The sequence below is a fragment of the Erinaceus europaeus genome, chromosome 16, assembly GCF_950295315.1.
Source record: "Erinaceus europaeus chromosome 16, mEriEur2.1, whole genome shotgun sequence".
NCBI classification, from domain to species: domain Eukaryota; kingdom Metazoa; phylum Chordata; class Mammalia; order Eulipotyphla; family Erinaceidae; genus Erinaceus; species Erinaceus europaeus.
Window position 1 is genome coordinate 78,340,433 of NC_080177.1, and position 13,164 is coordinate 78,353,596.

The 13,164-nt window shown below is 48.5% G+C and overlaps 1 protein-coding gene across 2 annotated transcripts in view; it reads left to right on the forward strand.

The window, feature by feature from the left end:
• Window positions 1-13,164, forward strand: part of DPF3 (double PHD fingers 3) — a 259,572-nt gene that overhangs the window by 181,831 nt on the left and 64,577 nt on the right. The gene's annotated exons all lie outside the window — the stretch shown is intronic.

Below are 13,164 nucleotides of genomic sequence, written 5' to 3' on the forward strand. Positions count from 1 at the left end.
CTAGGAGCTAAGGACAGGTGCTTCATAAAGACGTTTGTTTGCCGTGTTAGCATTTAAGATTTTTTAAAAAAAATTTATTTTTGGATAGAGATGGAGAGAAGGGGAGGATAGAGAAGGAGAAAGAGAGAGACTGACAGCACAGCCTCATAGCTTGTGGTGCTTTTCCCTTGCAGGTGGGGGTTGGGGGCTTGGACCCAGGTCCTCGATTCCTGTGGCACGAGATTCCTCGTGCCTGTGGCACAATGTGCTGGGTGTTCCACCTGCACATTGGTGATCGTTATGCCACCTGCTCCTCTTTGATATGATGTTGTTTTTTTGTCTTTTTTTTTTATTATTAAATCAGGAGGTTAGTGGTTTATAGCCAAGGTGTTGATGCATGGTGCAATTTCTCCTCTCACCAAAACGTGTCTGCACAACACTCTCACCCAAATTAGGCCCATCATCGTGTCCCAGGGCCTGAAAGCCCCCTCCCACCTCCAACGGCCTTTCCGCCCTCCTTTCCCAGAGTTCTTTGCCTTGATGTAAGACACTCAACCCATCCAGGCTTGACTGTGTTTCCCCATCTAGCTCTTGACTGGCATGAGTATCACATACTTGGGAATTCTTAGAAGAATTATCTCTTTAAATACACACCTATGAAATTCAGGTCCTTGGAGTGGAAGGGTTGTCCCGGGTGCGAGGGCATCTCTGTGCTGGGTCCAACGCAGGCTCTCGGCACCTGCGGAGAGAAGGGGCTCCGTGGCCGCACACCTTGGAGGGCATGCTCCACTCTGCAGATCTGAAAGACGAAAGCTGAGTTGATTAAGGGTAATGCTGGCTGATTAGATAGTCTGAAAATTAGTCTGATAATGTGCAAATTATCCAAAAGAAATGTCTGATGTCATTGCTGCCACCGGTGGAGAGGACCTCACAGATGCTATTCATCTTCTGCCATCTCTGTCCTCCAGCGTATGGCTCAGGGACAATGAATCCAGCTTCCAGAGATCAAGTGAAAATGACCTTTGACACAGCTTTTGCATTGAAAGGGGACGGGACGGTGGACACAAAGCCCTCAGTGCCAACCACTTGCCCCGCTGCAATGCAGGACATTCGGGCTTTGTTACAAGGGGGAGAGAAAGAGGAATTGCAGGCAGAAGGCTCTCTCTAGAATCGTGCTGGCTCTTGCTCCTCAAAGAGCGAATTCGAAAACAAGGGGCAGGTGTTCTTTAGATGAGCTATGATGCAAAGGGGAGTCTGTGGGCTCGCACTGACCTTGGAGGTAGAGCTGGAATGAGTTTCCTGCTTCCATGAGTTGATGCCACCGGCCAGCCCAGTGTGAGTCATCTTCCCTCTGTGTAACAGAGGCCAGTCACTTACGCCCCTCACAGTCTCCTCTGTGGAGGGAGAGGGGGGATCGTCCTGACCTTGTGGGGTTGCTGCAGGTCTTCAGTGAGATGTTGCAGGTGTCTGGCTCCGTGCCTGCATGCTGAGAGTGCCAGTATCCCACCCCTGCCCCGCACGGGCCAGCAGAGCATTCTGTGGCCACAGCTGGTTGCTTACAAGACCTGACTGGCATCAGTTGTAATTATCAGAGCCCAGCCTGAGCCTGGCTCATCCACTGCTGAGTCTAAGCTCTGAGATAGCAGTCCCTCTCCACGGACAGCTCGTGGCCAGTGAGCACTTATTGTGCAAGAGCCCACTGCTGGGGCAAAGCGCAGCGGGGCCTCCAAAATGACAGAGCTTGGTATCAGCCTCAAGAGGACATTTGGTTCAACTGGCGGGGCCTTGAGATAGATACATGGAGCCAGGCAGGAGGAAACCGTGCAGTAAGTTTAGCTGAGTGGGGCACCACTGTATTCACCACCCCACTGCTTCTGTAACTGCTTCTCTGCTGGACATGGGTGTTGGCAGGCTGATCCACACCCCCATCCTGTTTCTCTCTTTCCCTAGTGGGACAGGGATCTGGAGAAGTGGGGTTCCAGGACACATTGGTGAGGTCATCTGCCCAGGGAAGTCAGAACATGATGCCAGCCTGAGTTCTCTGCCTATAGGCCAATGAGCAGGTGAATCATATGACTTGTGGCTTTTCCAAAGAAAGGAACATGTTCATGGACACTGGGTTGTCATAGGTGAAGACTGGGAGGCAGGCTCACAGTGCTGGGTAGGTAGTAGAGGGCTAGGACAGAGGCGGCCTGGAGAGGGCGTCTGCACTCGCTCTCCTGAGCTGGAAGCTGCTCTTCTCCTGGTGTGTGAGTGGAATGGGAGAAGCAAGCTCTCTGTTGTCTCTTTTCACCAGGATAATTATTCCACCACCAGGGCACCATAACCGAATTTCAAGCACCTCCTAAAATCTCTGTCTCCAGATATCTTGGGGTTAGGGATCTGACATAGGAACTGGGGGTGTGTGTGTGTGTGGGGGGGGGCGGGTGGCAGCACAATCTCTCACAGGCAGGCTTAGTCTCTGAAACGTCTGCTGTCTGGGATGTTGCATGAACCTTTCTCATCTCCTCTCATTATAGAGTCTGCTTGAGACTTCAACTTGTAGATGACTTTTAACATACTCTCTCTCCCTCTCACTCTCTCTCTCTCTCTCTCTCTCTCTCTGGTAGACAGAAAGAGGGCAAGCAAGGAAAGGAGAAAGAGAAACACTCAAAGCTGCTCCACTGTTGTTAAAGCCTCTTCCTTTCTGCAGGTGGGGACTGGGGACTTCAGCCCAGGTCATCATGTGTGGTGACTCGAGCACTTTACAGGGCACACCACTGTCCCCCCCCCCCCCGGTTTTCTCTGCTCCAGACCAAACTTTTTCAGAGAGAGAGAGAGAGACAGAGACAGAGACAGAGACAGACAGAGGGAAAGACACCAGAGTGTGAAGCTGTCTTCACTGCAGTGAGGTTGCTGAAACGGAATCTGTGTCACACGCAAGAGAAAGCATTGAATCTCAAGCAATTCCTGGAAGTGCTGGATCCCAGCCTGGAGTTTGGGGTTCCATAGTTCTGGGGTGGGTGGGGTCCTAGGATTTCTACTTTCGACAAGTTCTCAGATGAACCACATTACCTTAGAGAAATTCTGATGTTTCATTCCCCCCTTGTTTATTTTTTTATTAGTGATTTAATAACAGTTTAGAAGGTCATATCCTCCCACAGACAGAGTTCCACACTGTCCTCACCAGCACAATTCAGCGCCCTCCCCCCACTTCCAGCCCAGGGTCTCCTCGAGGATAACCATCATCATTGCCACATTCTTAATGGCAGTTTGATGACTTTCTTCTCTACAAATTCATGTGCTACAATTCTTTATGTCATACATATGAGCAAAACCTTCATGTAGCTATCTTTCAGAGAAATGCAGGTCATTTGATAATACATACAAACGATAACACTCTTGAGATACTCCATATCTGCTGAGAAATCAGGTCGCTGTATTATTAAACCTAGACTTGGCTTGCATTTTTTCCCTCTAGTTTCAGCCGACCTAGGCTTCTGGGCCTTTCACACCTGCTCCTGCTTCCTTTCTGTGTTTTTGCCTGAGTCAAGCCTCCATCTGTGGACAGGACTATGCCTCAGCTCCTTTGCCTCTTGTCTGTCTTCTGACTTTCATGTCTGATGCTTGAGACCCATTTATTTCCTTTTACTGACTACTGTTTCTCATTTTAAAGGATGCAGAAAATTCTGGTCCACTGTGGACTAGTAGGTTGAAGATACCTGTAGCCCAGGAGAGGTCTGGGCAAGAGGAAAAGGGGGCTTGGTGAATTCTTATACATAATCACATCCTGATAGCTTCAGCGGACAAAGCTCACCCGTCCGCCCAGCTCTGGCGCATGGAGGTGCCCTACAGTTTTCTAGGGGGAAATGAGGTGCTACACCCAGAGCCTTGTTGATAGAGTCACTCTCAGATTCAGTGCTCCCCCACCCCACACTGACTCATTGAATGGTGATAAAAGGTTGCTGCACCAGGGCCCCAACGGACCCACATGACCTTCCGCTGGAAAACTGAAATGTCTCCTGTGCCTTCACTAATCAGCGCTGAGAAAACTAATCAGCTTTGCTTTTGTCTGTTTCTCAAGTTTTGGAAGCATCAATGACAATCCACAGGGTGACCGGCCTAAGGCTGGGACACAGAGGACCCCCACGGCTGGTGGATCATGTGACTGTCTAGTCTGGTATGGGTGACATGGCGTCTAAGCTCCTGGCTAATTGCAACTCTAGCCAGAAGCATCAGTTGTGAGCAGATAGGTGTCTTTTGCTTTTATGGTACAAGGTGCACATCTAACAGTATAGGTTTTGGATCCTTTTCCTCCCTCTAGAGAGAAGGCGGACCCAAGGAAACGTGGGATGCCTAAAAGCACGTTTGCATACTTTATTTTGGGGTCTGGGTGGTGGCACACCCAGGTTGAGTACACGTAGTCATGTGCAAGGACCAGAGTTCAAATCCCTAGTCCCCACCTGTGGGGGGCCGGGGGAGGCTTCACAAATGATGAAGCAATGCTGCAGATGTCTCTTTTGCACTCTCCTTCTCTGCCTCTCCTTTCCCTTTTAATTCCTCTCTGTCTTATCAAATAACCAATTAATTAATTAATAATACTTGGTGATACAAGGGCCTCAAACATGCCTGATTTCATCCTGGGTGGAAATTTTTCATTCTCTTTATTTGAGAGAGATAGAGAGAGAAAGAAAGAGAGACCAGAGGAGCTTCCCTGGTGCCATGGCACTCTCATGTGGTGTGCATGGCAGAGCACACACCCGACCTAATGAACTATATGCCAGCCCAATATTTAAACTATATGCCAGCCCAATATTTAAACAGTGTAATAAAGGTTTTGCAACCTCTGAAAGCACACAGTAAGACAGGACCTGTTTTCTCAGTGGCTACCGCAGGGTAGGAGAGCGAGCGTGAAGCTTAGGAGGCGCAGGGGCCAGCAGTGTGCGAGTTACATCCTGGGTTTCCAAGATGCCCAAGGGAGTGGGTTCCTGCAGGAAGACAGGCCCATCGGCTTTCCTTCTTACAGCTTTGTTCTCTCCAACAGCCCGCCCACACCCATTCCTTCTCTTCCCTGTTCTCTCTGCTCCTGTTCTGAACAGGCCAGCCAGTGCCTTAGAGTCGCCATCACTCAGTACTGTGGGGGGCACATTCACAGCTACTCTGTACCTCGCCTCTGACTTCCTTTTGCCTGGCAGATTGCTGCCCCCCTCTCTCCCCAAAGCCTCTCTGAAGATTTCTCCCTCCTTTAATGTAGTATTTATTGCCAGTGCCACGTCAATCACTGAGCCAGGTGCTGGGGATTCAGGGATGAGAGACACCGCTGCTGCCCTCAGGCAGCCCGTGGCTGATGGGGAAGGGCGCTTCACAAACATGGACACCCGTGAAAGGCCGGGCTCCTTCGGGTCCGGACAGCTTTGCTTTGCTGTCTCTTCTTACACCCTGTTATATGCCTCAAAATAACAGGCCTGCCAGGGACCTTCAGACATCACCTGGAATATTCTCTCTTTTTTTTAAAAAATAATTTTATTATTTATTTATTTATTCCCTTTCGTTGCCCTTGTTTTATTGTTGTAGTTATTGTTGTTATTATTGATGTCGTTGTTGTTGGACAGAGAGAAATGGAGAGAGGAGGGGAAGACAGAGAGGGGGAGAGAAAGACAGACACCTGCAGACCTGCTTCACCGCCTGTGAAGCAACTCCCCTGCATGTGAGGAACCAGGGGACTCGAACCGGGAATCTTACGCAGGTCCTTGCGCTTTGTGCCGCCTGCACTTAACCCGCTGCGCTACCGCCCGGCTCCCTGGAATATTCTCTTGTCTGTAGCTAGGCAAGCTCTTCCACAGCCCTGGGCCCAGGGAAGCCTTCCAGGTCCAGAGGCCTCTGCAGAGCAGCTGGTTGCTCTGACCCTGCCTTAAACTATTTATGCAGCCACCCACCCCCACCCCGGCTGGCTCACGTTGGCATTTCAGCTCATCTCCTGTCGTCCTTGATGATAGATACAGAGTGTGGCCGTTGAGCCCCATCCATAAACTTGAAGATGCGTCACATCAGCCCTTGGGAGGCCTGCCTTCTCCTCCCCGGGCAGGTGCGTCTCAGTGCCAGAAGCCATTCTCAGGTTCAGCCACACCGAGCTCTGCGCAGGTGGTGGTGACCCTGGGTGGGAGCCAGTCCCCACCTGGGAGCTCTGGGACGCCCCCCGGCCAGTGGTGGGTGGACCCCCGGGCATTTGTCTCCCTCCAGGAGCCCGAGGATTGTTCGCAGGTGGCCAGGAAGAAGCCAGCCCGGATGGAATCCCAACATGTTTATTCCTTGGATCTGTGGGATTTATTTTTTCATCAGTTCTAGGGAAGCAATGAAAGAAGGTGTCAGGTCTGGGGGATAATTTATATGAGTAAACACGTAAGGAGTAGGGTGAGCAGAGCATGTGAATTAAGGCCATTTATCCCGGCTTCTTTGAGGCTCTGTTTGCCTCTGGCCCAGCCTTTCTCACTTTAACCCTCGCCTGCCCTGCAGTCACCAAGCTCCCCACAGCTGCCTTGCCTCCCCCAGCCCTCCTGCACCCCACTCCTTGTTATAGACGGGGTGGGAAGGAGCAGGGTGGCTTGAAGCCTCCAGCTGAGGCCTGCTTGCTGATTCTGCAGGGAAGACACATTGGCTGCCACACTGCCACCGTCCCTCACCCCTCTCCTCAGCTCCAGGTCTCTGACTCTTCCTTTTCTGGCCAGGCCAGTGTGACCCGGCCCAGGGCCACCCTTCCGCTCTCCCTCTCCCCTTTTCTTTCTTCCATCCTCTGAAGATGTGCTCTGCACGGCCAAGTGGCACCAGGCTCAGATGCTTTACTCTGGAGAGATGAAGTAATAACAGGTGGCAAGACCAGAGGCTGCTGGAGCCCAGGATTCCAGTTGCCATGGAAACATGTCAGCCCTATGGAGGGCTGAGAACTGTCAGCTGTGGAGAGTGGTGGGGGAAGCCGAACACAAGGGGTGAGGAGAGGTGCAGCTTCTCGGGGTGTGTGGGGGGAGGGGTGCTCCTTGCTTCTCCAAGGACCTTCAGGGGCTGTGCGCTTCAACTCCCAGGCCCCGGAAGAACAGCTGCTGGGCCCTGGCAGGAGCCAGGAGCGTCTGCTCAGGATGTGAAGTCACGTTCTTGTGTGCTCGCCTCAACTTCTGGCTCGCTTCCCATTTCCTGAGGACTCATGGGATGCAGCTCTGGCCTCCGGTGAACCACATGGGGGGCTGGAGCTGGTGACCACTGTCCCTTATGCTGGTTCTTACCATGTGGAGAGAGCAGAGTGGAAGGAGAGAGAGGCGGTCTGGTGGTGGTGGTGCGGGGGTGGTTCTGTGGAAGCTTCGGGGTGTTGTTTCACACAGACATGCAATTTGATTGACATAACAAAAAACTGGGGGTCAGGTGGTAGTGCAGCGGGTTAAGAGCACATGGCACAAAGTGCAAGGACCGGTGTAAGGATACCAATTCGAGCCCCCAGCTCCCCACCTGCAGGGGGGTCACTTCACAGGCAGTGAAGCAGGTCTGCAGGTGTCTGTCTTTCTCTCCCCCTCTCTGTCTTCCCCTCCTCTCTTCATTTCTCTCTGTCCTATCCAATAACGACGACATCAATAACAACAATAATAACTACAATCATAAAACAAGGGCAGCAAAAGGAAAATAAATAAAACAAAACTGTAGTGTACACTAAAACCTTTAAAAATTGGGGGTTTTTAAATCCCTAGTTTTAATTATAAAGAAAGAGATAAGGTAAGGGGGTAAAAGGAGAGAGAGAGAGAGACCTGCAGTCCTCTCCGCTGCTTGTGAAACTTCCCTTCTGCAGGTGAGGACTGGGGGCTCCAACCCTGGTCCTCATGCATGCTGACTTGTGCACTTTACCAGCTGTGCATCACTGCTCAGCCCCCAAAATAGCTTTCTAACTTATTGACGGGGGCGGGCGGGGGGGGGGGGGGACAAGGGCCGAGCACCGCTCTGTACATGCAGTGCTGGAGGTCAGACCTGAGACTCCAAGCCTGCAAGTCCAAGCTTCAGGCACTGCTCATCCTTCACTGAGAGTGTTCCTGGGACTCTCTTGGCCTCTCCTTCTGCTTATCTGAGTTGAGTGCTCCTTTCTCCCTTCTGCTCTCTGCTTGATTGCCTGCCTGCCTGTCTGTCTAGAAATCTATTAGGAACTATCACTTGTTGAGCTTTGTCCATGGTTTCTGCCCCCACCACCCCCACATTTTTAATAATATCCCCACCCCCAGGCAGACTCCTAAACCCTCAGGTTCACTTTGTGTTGTCAGTGGCTCCTCAGAGCTCTCCTGCGATCTCGGCCCTTGAGCATTAATCAACAGAAAACCGAATCCATCATGGGAGATGCCACTGTTGAGGGGCCACTGGGGTCTCGCCACCCCCCCCCCCCATCATCTTATTCTATGAAGCAGGACTCAATTTCCCAGCAGCAGAAGCAGAGCCTCTATTTAAATCCCACTCACAAGGTCTGGGAGAGCCTCCTATTTATAGTAAAATCCTTTTCATAATGATCTCATATACAGTACCAGGAAATTGCTCACGGCTGGGTCAGGCCAGAGGCCAAGATAGTCATGGTGTGAGCTTTATTTAAAAAAAAAAAAAAAAAGCCATCACAAGCTTCTGGAATTCTCTGGAGATGTGTTTTCACAGAGTCTATGACAATAAACAGGATCACCTGGAATGGATTATTATGGTAGGGACATTCATTCTAAGTTCAAAGGGAGTTTTGCTTTTATTAGGCCCATCTCAATAATGTTTGTCACATGGGCTTCCTTAATGACATACTGGGTGAGTCAAGATGTCTCTGAGGAGACTGGTGAAATAGCTCATATGCAAGGCTATGACCAGAAATCGTCTGCCTTTGGACTTCCCGGGAGGCAGAGAAGCGAGATTGGAGGCAGAGCGTCTCCGGGGACTAGACAAAGCAGGGCAAATCCTTCTTCTCACACCTCACGTCTGCGGCCCAGAACCAGCACCTTAGGCTCTGTGGACTTGACTTAGCTCATGTACCCAGTGATCCCAACTTCAGATTTGGTTTTGGTTTTTTGAGAATCAACGAGATAATATATCTGATACACGTATGGGAAGAACCATCACTGTTTTGTCGTTTAATAATGTCTGTATCCTTTCTCCTCCTCATCCTCCTTCAACAGTGGGGCCAAGGCAAGAGACTGAGTGGGTAGGGGCAACCTAGTGTCTCTTTCTCAGGCGACCATAAGTGGAACACACTTGTCCTGTGTGTTCCTGAGTGATGATGCTTCACTTTCCCCAGGAGGGTCATTCCTTGAGCAACCTAAGACTCTCAGCCTCCTGACTTTTCTGTACTCAGGGAGCTAGACTTGGGACCAGGCCAGACAACCAAGCAACCCATCTGAACATAGGCTCTTCTCTCTGAGGACAAGGGAAACGAAGTAGGCAGTGAGTACTATTCACATAGCCCACTCTGCCCCAAGGAAAGCAAAGCTCTGTCCCTCTCCTCTCTCCCAGCTCCATTTCCCAGAAGCCCCCAGGGTGTGTGCATGTTGTGTGTATGTGGGGGGGGGGGGAAGCCACTGTATTTGTAGGCCTTTGTATAATTCTGGTCAGCTTCTATTTCTTTAAAATATATATATTTATTTTACTTCCATGAGAGAGAGACACAGAGAGAAAGACCAGAACATTGCTCAGCTCTGGCTTATGGTGGTGCTGGGGACTGAACCTGGGGCATGAAAGTTTTTTTGCAGAACCATTATGCTGTCTCCACAGCTCCTGACTGACTTTTCTAAGCCATTCACCTCATGCATTGTTAACATTTTCTGTGTGTGGGACATAGGTATTTGGGCAGGGAGTTGGTTATGGACCCTGATCTGGAGGCATATGTGATTTATTATGGGAAGATGAGGCGAGTATACATATGTTTGCACAAGACAAAGGTCACCAGTGATGAAGTGATGTCAACAGAGTTCCCTTCCAAGGTCATGTATGGCAGGGGAATTGGGAGAGCTTCACTGATGAATTCTCACCCCCAAAACCAATCCTAGATGCTAATATATATATATATATATATATATATATATATATATATATATATATATATATATATATATATGAGAACCTGATAGAAAAGATGTTGATTAATCTACCAGTGCACCATTTCATCACACTGGAGAAACTCAAGGCCAGTATGGTGAGAAAAAGAGTAAAGGGTGATGTAAACATGTGTTTATCACTTGTTCCATATATAAAAACAGAGAAAGTGATGCACAAAGAATTCCGTTGGAAATGACCGTGATTGTCACCGTCACTTTCTGTGCTGAGCCATTGCTAGACCTCATATACAGTTCACTGTTCCTTGACCGGTCATGGGGCACATACCAGGGCCAACACCCTAGGCTGGAGCCTCTTCTCCGACACCATGGCCAGGCACTTCGTATGTATGGCCAACTACCAGTGCAGATCTATGTGGGACAGGTCCTGCTCTGACAGTTTCTCAGAAGCCCGCTTTATCAGATCAATTCTGCTTCTTTAGTCTCTTTTCGGTAGGATTTCTCTTCACGGTCTCCATGATTCCACTAGACCACTTCTGAGATACCTACTGATTTCAGTATTGGGGTTCCTGGCTCCATAGGGACGTTCTACTAATGATCTGATCTTGGTTAAGACTGTGAAGAATGATCTAGGGGTTGGGGGGGGGCATGGGCAGGGGAGCACTCAGTTAAGTGCACATAGTACTAAGCTCAAGGACCCGAGCAAGGATCTGGGTTTGAGACCCCACTCCCTACCTGTGTGTGTGGGGGGGGAACGCTTCATGAGCTGTGAAGCAGGTCTGCAGGTGTCTATCTTTCTCTCTCCCTCTCTACTGGCTCATCTTCTTTCAATTCCTCTCTGTCCTATCCAATAAAACGCAAACAGTGGCCACCAGGAGCAGTCGGTTCATAGTGCTGGCACGGAGCCCTAGCAATGACCCTGGAGGCCAAAAAAAAGTGATTTGGACATTCTTACACTCTATATTCCATTTCTTTATTCTCACAAAGCAAAAACAAAACATACTGGTGCAGAAAACTAGATTTGTTTGACTGATTTAGAGATTTTACAGAAATGAGAGGAAATCAGATATGCGAAGTCCCTAAGAGAGCAGGAGGTGTACAGATGAGACTGGGTCTCCTGCGAGTGTGAGTAGGATGATGTACTAGTGCACGTGGTTGCTGTCTGTGTAGGAAGCTACCTGGGTTGTGACTGTTACCTTGAGTTTTAAATGTAGCTAATGGTAACCATACAACATTGGTCTACTCTCTGCCCCTAGACTTATTATACTCCATTTCTTTTTGTTCAATTTTTGATGGATTTTCACAATCATTCTTTCTTCTTTTTAAAAATATTTTATTTATTTATTATTATTGGATAGAGACAGAGAGAAATTGAGAGAGGTGGGGGAGATAAAGAAGGAGAGAGACAGAGAGACACCTGCAGCCCTGATTCACCACTTGTGAAGCTTTCCCCCTGCAAGTGGGGACCATGGGCTTGAACCCATGTCTTTGTGCACTGTAATGTGTGCGCTAACCAGGTGCGGTACCGCCTGGCCCCACATTTCTACTTGCTATTGATATATATCAATTATATATTATTTATTTATTGGGGAATTAATGTTTTACATTTAACAGTAAATACAATAGTTTGTACATGCCTAACATTTCTTAGTTTTCCACATAACAATACAACCCCCACTAGGTCCTCTGTCATCCTTCTTGCACCTGTATGCTACCCTCTCCCCACCCCAGAGTCTTTTACTTTGGTGCAATGTACCAACTCCAGTTCAGGTTCGACTTGTGTTTGCTCTTCTGATCTTGTTTTTCAACTTCTGCCTGAGAGTGATTTGCACAATAGTTTCTAAATAAACCCCAAGTTTATTTGTTTCATAGATAGGCTGGGATTTTTCTCAAGTGAATTCTAAAAAATGCTTAAGATAGCACTTAAAGGAAGAAATCTAACAGGACTTCTGGACTGGGACAGTGAGCATTCTATGTGTGGAGGAGACTTTTTGAGGACATACTGTTTTTTTGCAAAACCGTGCTTGGTGACATGCAGATGTCTGTAGCATGCAGAGACTGACAGAGAAACCCACGCTCAACAAGCCACAGGGTGTGGCCAGCTCTGCTGTCTGCCCCAAACAGTTAACACTTTTCTTGCATAAAACACACATCTTCCCTCTCCCAAGATGAAAATCAATGGCTTAAGAACTGATTAGACAATCCAAATAGCAACTGATAAATGCATTAACCCTCTGTAATGTAATTCTGCAAGCTTTTGTCTCCTGCCTTTCCCAGGTAAGTTTTTCTATTCCTGGAGGCAAAGCAGAGGCAAGGAGGAAGTGAAGGCCAAGGGAATCACATTAAAGTGGGTGAATCCGTTTATCACTTACTGTCTGGATGGTATTTGCGCTCACAGGATCTGCTTCCTTTTACAGATTTGTACCCTACGGGACCCTGATTAATGTTAGCCAGTGAATAATGAAAGATAGCAGGAGACATTAGGTATAGTAAGGAGAAAGATGCCCCAGTGGTTTTGGCTGGCCCCCTAAACCTTCCTTCTTTTTGAGTTGCATGTAAGAAATGTTAATCTGACAAAAGGAATGTCCACAATAGGGACAGAAAAGCAGAGGAAAGCTGAGGCCTTTCTCGCTATGCAAAGAACCTGTTGAAAGCCTTTCAGTGACAAATTACAGAGGATTTCATTACTCAGGACCTGTGCTGAGTACACATGTATGTGCTCTTCTCACAAGGTGTTGTCTTCAAGATCATGTTCAAAGATTTGTTTCATTGGGGGGAACCCATGGTTTACAGTCAAATGCAGTAGTTGGTACATGTAGCACACTTCTCAGTTTTCTGCATAGCATTCTAACTCTCCACCTAGGTCCTCCTCCATCCGCCATCATGTTCCAGGACCTGAACCTTCCTCCCCACCCCTAGCTCAGTCTAAGTTCTGCTTTGTGTTTTCCCTTCTGTTCTTATTTTTCAATTTCTGTCTGTGATTGAGATCATCCCACATTCATCCTTCTCTATCTGGCTGATTTCACTTAACATGAAACCTTCAAGTTCCATCTAAGATGAGGTGAGATTTTTTTTTTTTTCCTTTTTCTCTTTCCCGTTTCCTTTCAGCACGAGTGGTTTATGTAGGTATTACGTTTTAAGACACATCAACTGACCATTG